Genomic DNA, 14978 nt, shown 5'->3' on the forward strand with positions numbered 1-14978 from the left:
AACACACTTAGATCAAGTCTTTACACCAAACAATATGCCAAATTCTTGGGCTATGGCCCAAGAATTTGGCATATTGTTTGGTGTATTTATTATATAACGGGCTATGGTTGTTGATGTTTAAAAGTAATATGTGTGAACACGTTTGGACAAATATGTGATCACAAGCGACACTAAGATGCTAGCGGAACGAGTGCTAAATACAGACTGATGGAGAGCATGTGCACAATTCAGGATTTTCCTTCTCCTCATCACTCGTTAAGCGAGGCAATTTTTTACAATTTGTTTTGCTCGTTATGAGAGATGCTTGTTAAGCAAGGTTCCACTGTATACATTTGATAAAATGGCCAGGACAGTAAATTTAAATTCATAAAAATAAGATTATTACTGCCCTGGACATTTTATCAAATTTATATTATATTTTTTACTTGTGCCAGAGGAAAGATTTGTAATGTTTTGCATATTGAGGCAGATGAGTAGCCTCAAAATGAAGGTTGGCTCCCCTGTAAGACTTATTTCCTGAGGTATGAGAAAGGACAAAAGAAGACTCTTTTATTGTATAGTCTTTTATTTTTATGTATTTTAATAATACTATCGTGGTCATTTTATCAAGAGGAAAATTAATTTTGATAGTCTGTTTTGTCAAGATCATTTGTTGCATAATTCAATGAATTCTTTGCATACAAAATGAGTATTCTCAACATATTGATGAATTACATTATATGCATGTATTTTGAGTCTTGCAAATACATATTTCTTAGATACTAAGAGCATCTCTGAACTATTTTACCTCATTTTGGAAGTGTTTCTTGAGGAGTTTCCCCAAACACATTCATAGGATATTCTCTCAATTTATACAATGAGGAGAAGTATGTATCCAAGAGGTAGCAAGTTGACACTGTCTGTGTGCATTTTTCAAAAGACTTGTCTCACTAGTACCACTATGTTGAGAAAAAGAATGCAGGAAAAAATGGCATAAAGTTGTTTATGTAAGTCTAGAGGTAGTCTGATTATCTTTTCTGTTCCTTGTGTATTCTTCTACTAATGACACTATTAATTTCTTAATAAAATCTCTTCTTTGAATTGTTTTTCCATTTACTTCATTATTCATCATGTGTTGATGCCTGATTTAGCATAGAAAAAAAATGTGTTGAGTGGCCAATGTTTATAACTGACACATCATAGATTCCTGCAAGTTTATCCACATCATCACAACTCCAAACTTTTTGTTTGATTGTAAAAAGTTATAATAGATGATTTCCTTTTCTCTCCACTTTTTGTATCCAATTCCTGATCGTGGTATAAGATGACATCATATGTACAAACTTGCATGGTGGTTTTGGAATGTAGGAGACAAAAGTAACATCTTTTTTGAAACCCAAATAGAGATGACCTTCCTTTGCACTTTGTCTTGAATTGTGAGACTCCGCAATACGTAATTTATTTACATAACTAAATCATAATATAATGTCTTGACAATAAAGTTTTGTCAGATAACTGTCAACTTTCACACCTGGGAGTAAATCGTTTGTTAAGTTCTCAGCAGTAAAAGCAATGCTTTCTCATAACCTTAAATAAATTGAGACAATAGGTTGCTATTGTCTCAATTTCATCAGTTCAATATAGTAAAGAACTGCAAGTTTAGACACTTGCTGCTTAGTTCTCCCTGAGGTAAGAAGTTGCCACCCAGGATAACCATCATCAGTGCCTCTAATGAGTTAGTCAGTTCAGGACCTCCTATATCACCTTTATGGATACTTTGCCCATTCTCCGTACAAAGACTCCTCCTGCAACAGATATCACCTATCGAGATACATAGACAAGGATATTCTCTTGCCCACTAACTGATATCGCCAAATTTCTGTCACCAGATATCTACTATTTCCAAACTGTTCCAATCATCAAACTGTCTGCACCACAACCCTACTACCAAAGATGAACTTTCGCAGTTGGAATGTGACAACTGGATAATCTCAGGTATTGATCTCAACATACGATCCAAATGTAAACTCTCTCTCTTGCGACCACTCCATTATATAGGTCGGTTAATGTAATATTACGATATACTTTTTTTTTGTGATTATTAAACAGTTATTTGTTGTTAACCCTAAAGTCTGAGTGTAGTACTTCCATTGTGCTGTCTTTCTGTCCTCCATCTGGAATCAATCGCCCATGCACACGGCCACTCACATGACCTATGTTCTAATACCAAATCAACATGCCATCTTGGGTTCCATGTTAATGAGACATGGTGGTGTCAGTCCTGACGAGGCACTAAAGAAGTGCCGACCTTCAGATCACAGAATTGTGGCAGAATGCAAGTTTTGTCTTCTCAAATCTGGGATGACAGATGATTCAGTATTTGTCGGTAACTCTTTGGCATCTGCTTCGCTATCATAACCTGATTGCATACAACACAGATGGTTTGATTTAACTGTCAGGAAGAAAAATATCATCATTGGAAAAATTGCTATTTTCCTCAAAAAGAACCAAAAAAATATCACTAGCCTGAAGCTTACAGTATATTTTATGGTTTCTTTTGATAAAAACAAGCATAAAATGATATAAATAAGCAAAAATTTTAGGTTTTACAAAAAAAAGCGAAAAGCATGATGCTTCTTTTATTCACTATATCCAAAACTTTGTAAAGTTAAAAATGCCCAGAGACACTTTAAGCATATACTCAAGCTATGACATCATACACCATAATGATTTATTATAGTAACAACAAGCAGCAACATCTCAACTCCAGCTACTAAAAAAACTGGATCACTTGCATTAATAAATACAGAAGTTTTAAAAGAAGGTTAAGAAGGCTAGGTTTGCAGATCAACGAACCTTCACTCCAAGGGAAGAATTGTAGATGACATTTTATCATATTAAACATGAATAAGGGAAGTTTTTCTTGCATTAACTTTGTCATTCTGGTAAATATTTGCATTACAAATCACAGAAAGTTCATCTCACTTACACGGATTGGACAATATGTATCTTCATCTTTCTCATATTGCTTGAACAAAAATTGGAATTGAAGGAGGCAACATAAACTTGCAATCTTTAATGCAGGGGTTGTTGCAGCACCAAATTATGTCTCATGGAAGGATACAAGGAGACCCATTAGAGGTGCAGAGGTAGATGGTAGATGGGAAAACAGACGAACAGAAGAAGAACACACTTAGATCATAGACTATGAAAAGACAACCAAGTCATGCTTTCTACTAGTCACTGATCACTGTATTATATTTTTTAAGTTGTTCACTGTAATGTGTATAGTAAAAATAAATGTTAAGTAAAATTATTTGTTAGATTTATTTCAAACCCAACAATACTGATGGCCTGAACTTTGAACATGCATATGACTCTGAACAATGGACTCTAAACTATGTGCTTTGAATCAATTGTCAGTCCTGACGAGCCAAAATTGCTCTTACATCTAAAATTTTTAGTCATCTAGACTGACTAATGAATATCTATGATGTGAACAAATAATTTTGGTTGGCAAATTTGCAAGAATTAGTCAAATCAATAACTACATGTTTTCCAATTGTAGGTGCTCTGATTCCAGAATTTTTCAGAATACTGCATTTATTTTACCAACTATCTGGGAGTTAAAGAAGTGAACAAACTGCTTTTTTCTTTTTTGAAGTATATCCTGACTTCATAATGCAATTGCTGTAAACTGAAACTTTCACTGAAGTTTCTGTCAAACCACCACCATTTTGAAACATAAAAACTTATTATTCTTTCAAGCTGGAACTGCTGTACAAATTGATAATAAACTGACCTTTTGTTCATTTCCGGCAATGCCATCAACATTTTGGTTTAAACAAAAACCAAATGTTTTCAGCCTCATTTATGGGCCAGCATCAGGTTTCTATATAAGATTTTTAGCTAAATTTTTGGAATCTGGAATGCTTTTTGAAAGAATAACATTCTGGAACAAACTATATTTAAACTAATTAAACTGTTCAATTTTTTCCACTATATCATCAACCAATATCATTAACGTCCAAACAATTAACAAATGTAACTCCACACAATGATTTATCACAGAAAATTATAAATTATGGCTCTCAAATAATAAAATATAATATACAGGTATCCCTTGCTTAATATAGTTTTGTTTAATGCAAGATTTGCTTAACGCACAAAATTAATTGTGGCAATCCCTTTATATATATGGCAGAAGTTTTAATTAATTCGGTTTTATCAGCTATCTTTAGTTAACATAGATACCATATTTGATTAATGCAATTTTGATATATGCGGTAGCACCGAGGGATTAATTAACCACATTAATCAAAAGATACCTGTATTATTGAACATATAACTGTTTGCGTATCTGTTCCTAAAACTTATCTCCACATACAAGACTGTCTATAAATGTTTTCTAAGCATTAAAAAGCAGTTCAACCTCCTTACTGTTTATACATCTTCCTTGTTGTGAGCTTTTATTAATTTCTCATACTTCCAGTGTTTTCAGCTTATCTGAGTCTAATGTATTTTTAATTAATTTGACCTCTTCCCACAGTACCGAAACTCTGGGCTCCATTGCATATTGTGCCAGAATGATGATTGTTGTCTTCTTTGCAATGTCATATTTATGTTCCGACAACCTTTGCATCCAGGCCCTGTTGCTAAATCCTATATATATATATAAGACTATTATCAAATTTGCCATCATATAATGGTATGGAGTAGACTCCCATTGATCTGTTAACATCATAATTATCTTTTGTATTTGTGAGAAGTCTGAAGATTTAGCTTTACATTTGAAAGCAATTGAGCAATTGGTATAATGCACTATTAGTTTGTGCATATAAATCAGGCTGGAGTGGAAATCTACTACAATTTACCTGTTATTTGTTTATTTTCCTTTTTCCTTTATTTACTTGTAGTGTTTGTTCACTAAGTATTTGTACTTTATCATTAGTTATATATATATATATATTTTTCGTTCTTGTCGCAAGTTATTAATTGTAAAATTTCCGTTAGGTTCGTACCACCTCTTGTGATGTGGTGGTGCGAGCCCGTGATTGGCCCCTGCCATGACGTAGGTTCCCTCGTCAGGTACGTGGCGCGGAGGTATAAAATAAACTGTGCCACGTGCAGAAAGGTTCTTCTTCTTGGTTCTGTGGTGCAGGAGTGTTCGTGTCGAGTTGGTAAAGAAGGAGAAGGGACAAAGGAAGTTGGAGAACAAGGGAAGAGTGTGCCACGTGGAAGAGAACTTTATGTGCGAAAACGTAGAGACTTTTCATCGAGCATCAAGATCAGCCTTTTCGTAAGGATAGTCAACTTATTGTTCTTTTCTTTATATTTTTAAAACCTAATTGTCGTGTCGGGAATATTTGTGATTTTTTTTTTAAAGTCCTATTGTCGCGTCGGGGATTATCTATCGAATTATTCATTAATACTCTTGTATCCGGACAAGAGTGGTGACAAGAACCCCAACGCTAACCGAAATTCGTGATTGAACCTCAGACATGTATTCTAGAGAAATTAAAATTGTTCAGTGTCTCGTTGATTCGTATTGTCCTTTCTGTTCTCAAGCTCACACTAACGTACTTCGGTACGCTAGGGATCTACATACTTTTCCCTTAACAATTTAATAGAGTTATGCCAGTTATCTATCTAACACCTTTTGGAGGAACATTTTTAACTGAAATAACATTACTTCCAGTTTGCATCAGAAGTTCATATATAGTTAATCACAGCCTCCTGCTCCTAAGATTTCCATATTTAGACTTGCCCCATCTATCTAACACTGTACTCAAGATTAAGGAAAGACAGATGGATGGATAGCTGACAGTGGGAATTTATAAGTCTACAATTTTTTTAAACTGCAGCCCAACAATGATACTGCCACATGTAAAATTTGCAATAAACCTAATATTATTAAATATTCTGTAGCTGCTGACTAATTTATCACAGAAAAACTACAACAAACTCTAAAATACTGTTCAATCTGTAGCACAAGCAACAACCAACACGTTACACAATCTATAGTATAATGATAAAGTGCATGGAACAAGGATGTTATTTTATAACAGAATAATAAGTACCATAATATAACATATTATATGAAGTCTATATTTCAGTATTCAATCTAACTTAAACATCTGCTTTAGTTTCCGTTTTTTGACAATTTTTCACATTTTTATGTGCCACTACAATTTTTCATATTACAGTAGAGCGTCGTTTATCCGAATCAATTGGAGACTGGGGTGGTTCGGATAACGAATCATGTACGAAAAAATATATTAATTTATCCCATGTTGAAATTTCTCTCTGTTGCATGTCACTTCGCGTTGAATTTTCGTCGATGTTAAGCCTAACGAAGACTATTGTGTCGTTAAAAATTATTTTTTTATTTTGTACAAGCAAAATAAATTTATTGAAAAATATAAAAACAATAAAAAATATTACTTCAGAAGTTAATTTAGTATCAAAAACGTAAAATATTTGAGTAGCCTGAGAAATAGGCGAAGATTGCAGCACCACAGCACTAGCGAAAATTTAAATTTGCCGACTGGAATGCTTTCGGATAACGGACGTTTCAGATAACCAGCTTTCGGATAAACGAGGCTCTACTGTATTTCACATTTTCACATCTGCTAACAGTACAGAGATTATATTACAAATATAATTAAATCAAATTTTGTACTGAAATTTTAAAAATTTATATTTAAGGAAATGTTTTTGTTTTTATCTGTATCTTTGTGACATACACAATCTTTGAAAAACAAAATTTCATTTCTTCCTATCAATATAAATGATATGATGATTGTGATGTTAATATCTGTACTGAGAATTAGGAAACCCCCACACACTCATGACATTCATCAAATTATTTACATGTACAATTTTATGCCTATTTTTATTTTTTGAGAAAATCAAAGAGATGGAAACATCCTATTCATACACTCCAACTCCATAGAAAGTTGATAAATGCTATGAATATATAAATTCAACCCTTCCATTACACTTCCAAAATTGCAATTAATTATTATAATTATTTATGCTCCCCATTATGTACACAATTCTGAATTCTGTTTCTTTTTTTTTTTTTTCATTTTGAGTGGTAACTTTTCATAATCAATCTCAATGAAAATACATGCTGTATTTTCGCACACTAACCAGTATGATGTTTTTAAACAAAAGAGACCAGCATGCCACATGCTAGTTTAAATGAAGTTAAAACAACAAATTAATTGTGTTCTAATGTCATTTTGTTGGCTAGTTGCCACTATTGCAGACAGAATTTTACTTTTGAAAAAAAAACATAAGTCAATCATGCAGGGAAGACCTGACTATAAGTACAGCCCCACCTCCCAACACAGTATTGCCACCTTTTCAAAATTGCTGACCCAGACATTTGAAAATTAAGATGTTATACTTAGAAATAAAAAAATTAGGGTATTTTTTTATTGAGTAGAAAATAAATATTTTTTTTTATTAGAAGGCAAACTTGTACATAATATATTATTAAAGTAATACAATAATCACATGTGGCATATCCAAAAATAATTAATAACAGTCCTGTGTCAATATTGTGAGCTCACGGATTTTTTCAGGCGTTTTAAAATCCAAATTTTCTGTTAATTGTCTTCGGAAAAACCCGAAGAATTTGAACTAGATCCGATTTCACTGATTGTATAACAGCTAGCTGAGAAAGTTTATAGTTAGGTGTGAAGAATGCACCGTCATTGTCAACAAAAGTCAATCACATGTCAGTTTTCCCACGCGAAGGATATAAAAGCTCGAATCTCCAGAAGCTCAGGGCGATTTGTCATAGGAAGTTATACTTTGTGATAGTGCCCACCTCGACTCCCGAACCTCCATACAGCGGACTTGATCCAGCTACAGAGAGAGGACATCAGATAGAAGACACAATAGACACCACACCCTTCCATACAGACGATGTTCGCCAACTCTCCCTTCCACCGAGAGGCATTTAGGGGTTAGAATTTGTAAAAGCGCTCTCTCTCGAACTAGAAATTAGGTCAGCGACATAGCTACGAAATTCGTCGCCAATTTCTGTAAATATTTTAATATAACTGCATTTAACCTTATTAGTAAGTTCGCCTCTTGTAGTTTAGATTTGTTGATTCAATAAATGCTTTGTTATTTGTTAACCTGTCTCCTGTCAATGAAGGATGCCTGCCGACTTACCAACACACTCCCCACTCGATTTGCCCTCCTACCCATCCAACAATTCTGAGATCAGGCCTTACCTGCCCATGCAGAGTAATTGGTCAATTGGGACTTAACCAGTGACCCACTGCTTATCTCACAATATTAATTGCAAAAATAATACATAAAAATAAGAATAATAAATAATAACATATACCAACATTAATAATATTAAGTTACAAAAGATACATTGTATCATACAATATACAGTATAACATAAATACGAGGCATGCACAATGTCATTTTACAGCCAAGAACTGAACAATGCACATACCAGTTTTAAACAAGTTAGGGACTTGTGTTGGAACAAACCTAATGTTTGCCAGAGATATTTGCAAGTTACAATTTTAAAAGTACATTTTCTGACACTCTTAGCCTAGTGATAAGATGAGGATAAGTTTGGGTGGAGGTGTGAAGTTAGTCTTTAACCATTAAAATAAAATACTCACAAATATTTTTATAAATTTATTTTGTTTCATCATAATTTCACAATTTCTACCAAAACTGGACAAATTAATAATTAATCCAGACCAAGAATTTAAAAACCGGCCTGGTGACAACACTATCCCAACAACAACCTGAGCCTAGAATAGTCAAGTATGATCACAAACTAAATTCAATTTACAAACAAATAGTCAAATATTCAAATACCTATGTATGATATCACAGAAACCCTACAGTTTATGAATTATTAAGGAATGGCAAAGATAGAAAAAAACAACAAAAGAGCACCCAGAGTATAATCCATTCCTATGATAGATAAAAGATTTAACAGGGAACTAGTGTATATTGGTCCTACATATAGATCTTTAACAAATAGCTTTAGCACAATATGTGATGAAATCTGAGTATCTGCAAACTGTAACAAGGCTAAATTATTACAGCATGTGTATGAGTAACATAAACTATGAATGTTATAAACATTAGAAATATTAAGGCTATATTAAAAGGATGATGCATAAATCATAAAGACTGCAAATCTCTATTGGCTATACGGCAGTCTTTATATGATAATCCATGTAAAAACATTTACGATAAGTTTCAGACACCGTTCTCTCTTTTCTAGCAATTTCTTTAATTAAATCAAAGAACTAACATTTTCAGCTATTTTAAATGGCCTTCTTCAGGTTAATACAAGCATTTTTATAAAAACAAGGCTTATGCCAAATACAATTAAAATTTCTTTAATAGTTTTCAAAGTGTTGAATAAATTTATAAATAGATAAAATAAATTTTTTTAAAACTTTCAGAGCCTGAACAGACTACCATACATTGCCAAGTTACATGAAATGATCTGTAGAAAAAAATTTAATACAGCATTAATTATCTTAGAAACTCACATGCAAGTTAACACTCAAAATATTGTAAAAAAGGGAAGGCACTGAGGTCGGCGTTATGTGTGCCTTCCCTTTTTTACAATATAATATTTTGGCGTGATCGTCAGCAAATTGATCATTAACACTCAAAATAAACCAGCAAGCTGATTTACTAGTATACCAGATGTAAGAAAATTAATTTGTAGTCTCCCTCATTTAAATTTGCATGCCATTCAATGTATAAAACACAGTAATATATGAAGACTAATTTGTCAAATATTTTCTGGGATATTATATTATCCAACTATCATTCACTAGATCCAGCTGAGCATTATTTTGTTAATAGTATTTATTATTTTCATAACCTTAATCAATACATTAATTTCTCTACTCAGCATAAAAACTTTCTTAATATAGTTTACTTCAAGAATATACAGTATCATCCATTGAACATCTGTAGGACCAAATGAGATGCCAGCTTGAGCCATCTGCAAGTGTGAGGAATCTGGAGCAGCAGTTACAGCATCTGTGGGCAAATATGCCACATATAATGGCATATTTGCCCACAAATGCCCTGTGTATGCCTCCATGCCCAACTGTATCATCACATGTATCCTGGAAAGAGAAGCTCCTACAAAATACTAAAGGTTCCTTTAAGGGATCCTCAAGCATGTTCCAGGTGATCCACAGACTAACCTAGTCATTTTTCCAAAAACCTGTTTAGTCATGGAAAAGAACACTTTCATGCATAAGATATCTCTTACATTAGGTTATTACAGTAGATAGACAAAATATTATGGTATACATCTAAGGTGATATTTACAAGATAAGAAAGTAAACAAGACACAGGTGATCTGAAAATTTCAGTGCTGTGTTTGTTTCAGTTGTGTTGGATGAGTTCATGTGGCACTCACCCCCAAGTAATCCTGTGTCTTTTTTTTCCCATATTTGAAGCAGTATGATTCTAATTGCAAAGTGATATTGTATATATGTACCATTATAAAATGTGATGAAATGTTTCTGAAATGACTTAACAAGGCGTCTGAGGAAGAAAATATAGGCACCTTCCCTGCAGACAATGAGAGTGAGGTTCTCTGTGTAAAAATGCTGGAAGTATTGAGAAAGAAAAAAGATCCTCCACAGGCAACATTAGTATCAAGATAAAAGTGTGCATATTGTCCAAAAAAAAAAAGGAGAACAGCATCCAAAAGTATAACATGTAGCCTACTGCACTGATCTACAAATACTATCATCTTATATAACAATCTGCAAACAATGCAATTTTAAAAATCCAAACTAAACAGACTAAGAACTTGAATATATAATTAAGTTTAACAATAATTTCAGATATTGTATTTCTGTTTTTAGTGATCTACTCAGATATCAATTTTCTATTTCTATATTGAAATTACTTTTAATGTATTCTAACTGAAGTAAAGTAAAATAAACATTAAAGTGTGTATTATTCATAACAAAACTTTCTGATCTTAGTAAAATTTCTCAAGGAAAATCATTAATAATACAAAACTATGTAGGACAAGTACGGTGCTCACCCTCAAGTAACAGCATTATGAATCCAACCATGAGATTGCCAGGTTAACAAATTTTATTAATTTATGATTGTAACACAACAGTAACCTTCCTCTCACTGTTCTGTAGCATTCAATATAGTGGTGTTCAATATGTGGTGGTATTATGTCTGCAAGATATTAAAAAATAAAAATATCAAGGGAGAAAAATTATCTGTATCTCCGTAAATTATCTGCAATTTGCAGTTATGTATTTTATAATGAATTAACTTACTAATTAAATAAAAATAAGACTTCTTTACATTGTTTAATTCAAATTAAAGGTGAAAAATTGTTAATAGACCAAGAGCTTAAACTAAGAGATAATATCGGTATAAAGATTAATTACTGTCAGTCTCAGTTGTATATTTTAACTTACTTTATTTATTCTCATTTTCACAAGATTAGTTGCACTAAAACATTTAATAATATTGAACTATTGATTATATTTATCACTTAGTAACTAGTAATTGCTAACTGGAAGCATTCTGGACTTAACAGGGTGTGTCACCAAACTTTTTTCAAATAACCTACACACACTAACTTCGTCATTTTTTTTGAAAAACTGCACATATTATTCAAGCTTTACAACAAAAGAAAAATTCTGAAATCAAATATATGTAGCAATCATCAAACTAAACAGCATTGTCACTTCAACATCTAAAGATTAGAACAAATCAAATCAAACATCAACAATATGTTAATGATATTTTATACTAATAAGGAAATAATGTATATGGACAAGGCAGTCAAAAGCTTGTATAGGATACAGGGTTTAAGTAGACCCTTTTTTTGCATCTCAACATATTCCTTCAGCCAATTTTTTTAATAAATGAAATATATAAAATGTTTCTTTAATAAAATGCAGTCTTAAAGATTTTATTTTCTGTTAGTAAAAATAACATTAATTTTATAGGGGGTAGGAACTGCTTCGGATTCATAAGTTTTCTCTGAACTCATGGAAAAATCCCCAGCTACCCCCTCTTGACAGGCCTAACTAAGGATACAAGTGCTTGAAAGCATCAATATAATGAAAATGTTATATATTTTTTAAAATGTTTAAATATTTTGCCATAATATAATCATTTTTATCAGAATTTGTGATAGTTTCAAATGATTGAAAAGACAGAAGTTATCAAAAATGTGATCAGATTTATGTTAAGACAAACATAATCAGCATAACAGGAGAATTAAATCATTGAGAGCAAGTTAAAATCACAATTCAGATTTAAGAATTAAATTTAGGATGGATATGTGGTTTATACTAATTTCAACTTAACTTGCAATTTAAATTTTATTCTAATTTTAACTTCAAAATACAACCATATTTATTCAGACACATGTTTGTTATGGAGAAAAATCACATCATTACTAAGAAAAATAGTTTTTCTTAATGGGTCTCACAACTTTTAAATGTAATGCAGTCTTATTGGCAATAAACTATGCATTCAACTCCAAGAATTTTACTGATAAAATATCTAATGAATTACAGAAGACAATGACTAGCAGTTTGGCATTTGCAGCAATGTATGTTATCACTTTTAACTTCTCCTGAATATGAATCAATGCATTTTCACTTCATAGTTAATCACTTATTGAGAGAAGTGAAATGGTAAAGCCATAAGTCATTAACCATGTGGTAATAACTCAATACAAAACATTATTTCATTCTAATGTATAACACTTTTAGATAAGCCATCATTCTTGATGTTTTGTTGTTATTAATTCATGAAATACCTGTTCCTACCAGGAGGCTGTTTGCAAAATTTGCTAATACAACTTTTAAGTTTATGATAATACTTATGGAACAGTTCCTGGACTTAATGCTTTTCTATAACACAAAATATGTACAAATATATTGACATCTAGGATTTCTTTAAAAAAGCTAATATTAATTTCTTTATGGTTAAAAAGTTTAAAAAAATGTTACACTGAGTACCAGTCTCCTCCACCATAAGGTCTGTGCCAGATAGGTAGTCTTAGTGTAAACATTAGATAATTGAAAAATCATTTAATTCCAAATTAAGAATATAATGGATATGACACATTCTGCCTGTAATGCTGTTTTCTCAGATATAGGTACATCTGTTAACAGCTGTAAACCTTTTCTTCATACCTCACTATACAGTGTTTTGAGGGTTTGCTTTCAATAGTGGATGAATATCAACTGGAGAGAAAAGTTTACCTATGGAAATCTCAGGCATTGAAGTCACAGTCTAGATATACGTTTTACTAAATCAGCATCTGCTGATGTAATAGGTTGATTGAAGTCAGAAGTGAGTCATTGGGCTTACAGAAGTAAGAATTGATGAACACATTATTTACATTTATGTAGTGATGTAGATGGCTAAATCATTACAAATATCTTACTCAAATGACCTCAAATAGCATAACAACATCTAAAACACCTTTTAGCCATATTCTCCCATCAACCAATTTTCAATTTAATCAAAATAATTATACTTCTGCACAATCTGCATTTAGCAATTATAAGCGAACAGATTGTAACACTTAATGTTACAATGTGCCCTCCATTACACTCACTAGTTTTCCACTGTTTGGCAAGCATTCAATTGCTAAAAATTGAATCTACTATAGTACAAAACAGTTTTAAACCAGAGAGGAGTCGCTATAAAGGAAACCAACAAAACACAGCAGATAAATGGCACAGAACCCAATACTGATATGCGTGGAATCGAAGAAAGTCAATGCCTACCCAAGGGTGGCTACACTAGCTGAGTATTTTAATTTTTAGGATAAAGTTTTTGTTGCTGATTAACAAGTCTGGAGTACATGGCCATATGATGTTCTCCTTACACACCATGTTGATGAGATGTTTTCTATCCTGGAGGTAATTAGGGCAGAAGAAAATGATGTGGTAACTGTCTTCTTTCTCCCTGAGAGGGCAGGGGCAGTACCCCTCACCTTTCTTCAAGAACCATGTAAGGTAGGTCTTAAGGTTTCCATGTCCTGTCATTATTTGAGTCAGTTCGTAAGACGGAGTGAAGTACATATACTTTTTCCTATCAGCCAGAACCGGAAGGAACCGGTGAGTGACTCTTCCTGTTGAACTATTACTCCACCTATGCTGCCATTTGTTGAGCACGAGGGCCCTCAGCTGTTTGACCAACCAGCTAAGGGGGACCTTCGTATAGATATAATTATGTAGGTTAACTGTGGCTTTCTTAGCCAGTAGGTCCACCCGATCATTCCCCCAAATCCCAGAGTGCCCTTTGACCCAGAATAAAGTGATACTGAAATATTCTTGAGCAAATTTAGAGAATCAATAGTTTCTTTAACAATAGGGAGATTTACATTAGAGTTCTTTATCTGTAAGAGCGCAACCTTACTTGCCATACTTACATAGATTAGACTCAAAAGTAAAAGATAGAAAAATTATTTTTAAAAAAATGCTTAAATTGTAAGTTTTATTTCCACAACACGAAGTTGAGTTGACATAAAATCTGATTCTTTCACAATGTTCAGAGGTTATCCAAAATTTACAGTATTCTTCATTCTTGCCACAATTATTCACTCAATTTTTGCAACAATTATATATTATTCTGATCCGTGAAATGATTTACAAGATTAGTCTACCATATACAATTAAAATACAGGAAAGGGTTCTTCAAAGACTTGTTGCACATTCACCATCTTCTAACCATCAGGTCAATTCTGCCTGTTAGCTTCTGACATTTCAGTTATAATCTCCAGTTATAGCTGATCTCACTTGCCTGCTTCTCCAAAAGTGCCGAGTAGGAAAGAGAACACTTCCATAGACCCTTAGTCCTCATATACCCCTCCTGTTCCCTCACTGAATTTATCGTTCCTCCAGGCCTAATGAATGATGGAACATTCAAGAAACTTACAAACAAAAGTCTTCGTGTCAGACAATTGAATTAAT

This window comes from Centruroides sculpturatus, unplaced genomic scaffold (assembly GCF_000671375.1).
Source record: "Centruroides sculpturatus isolate CEXI.00-Female unplaced genomic scaffold, Cexi_2.0 scaffold9, whole genome shotgun sequence".
Taxonomy (NCBI): Eukaryota; Metazoa; Arthropoda; class Arachnida; order Scorpiones; family Buthidae; genus Centruroides; species Centruroides sculpturatus.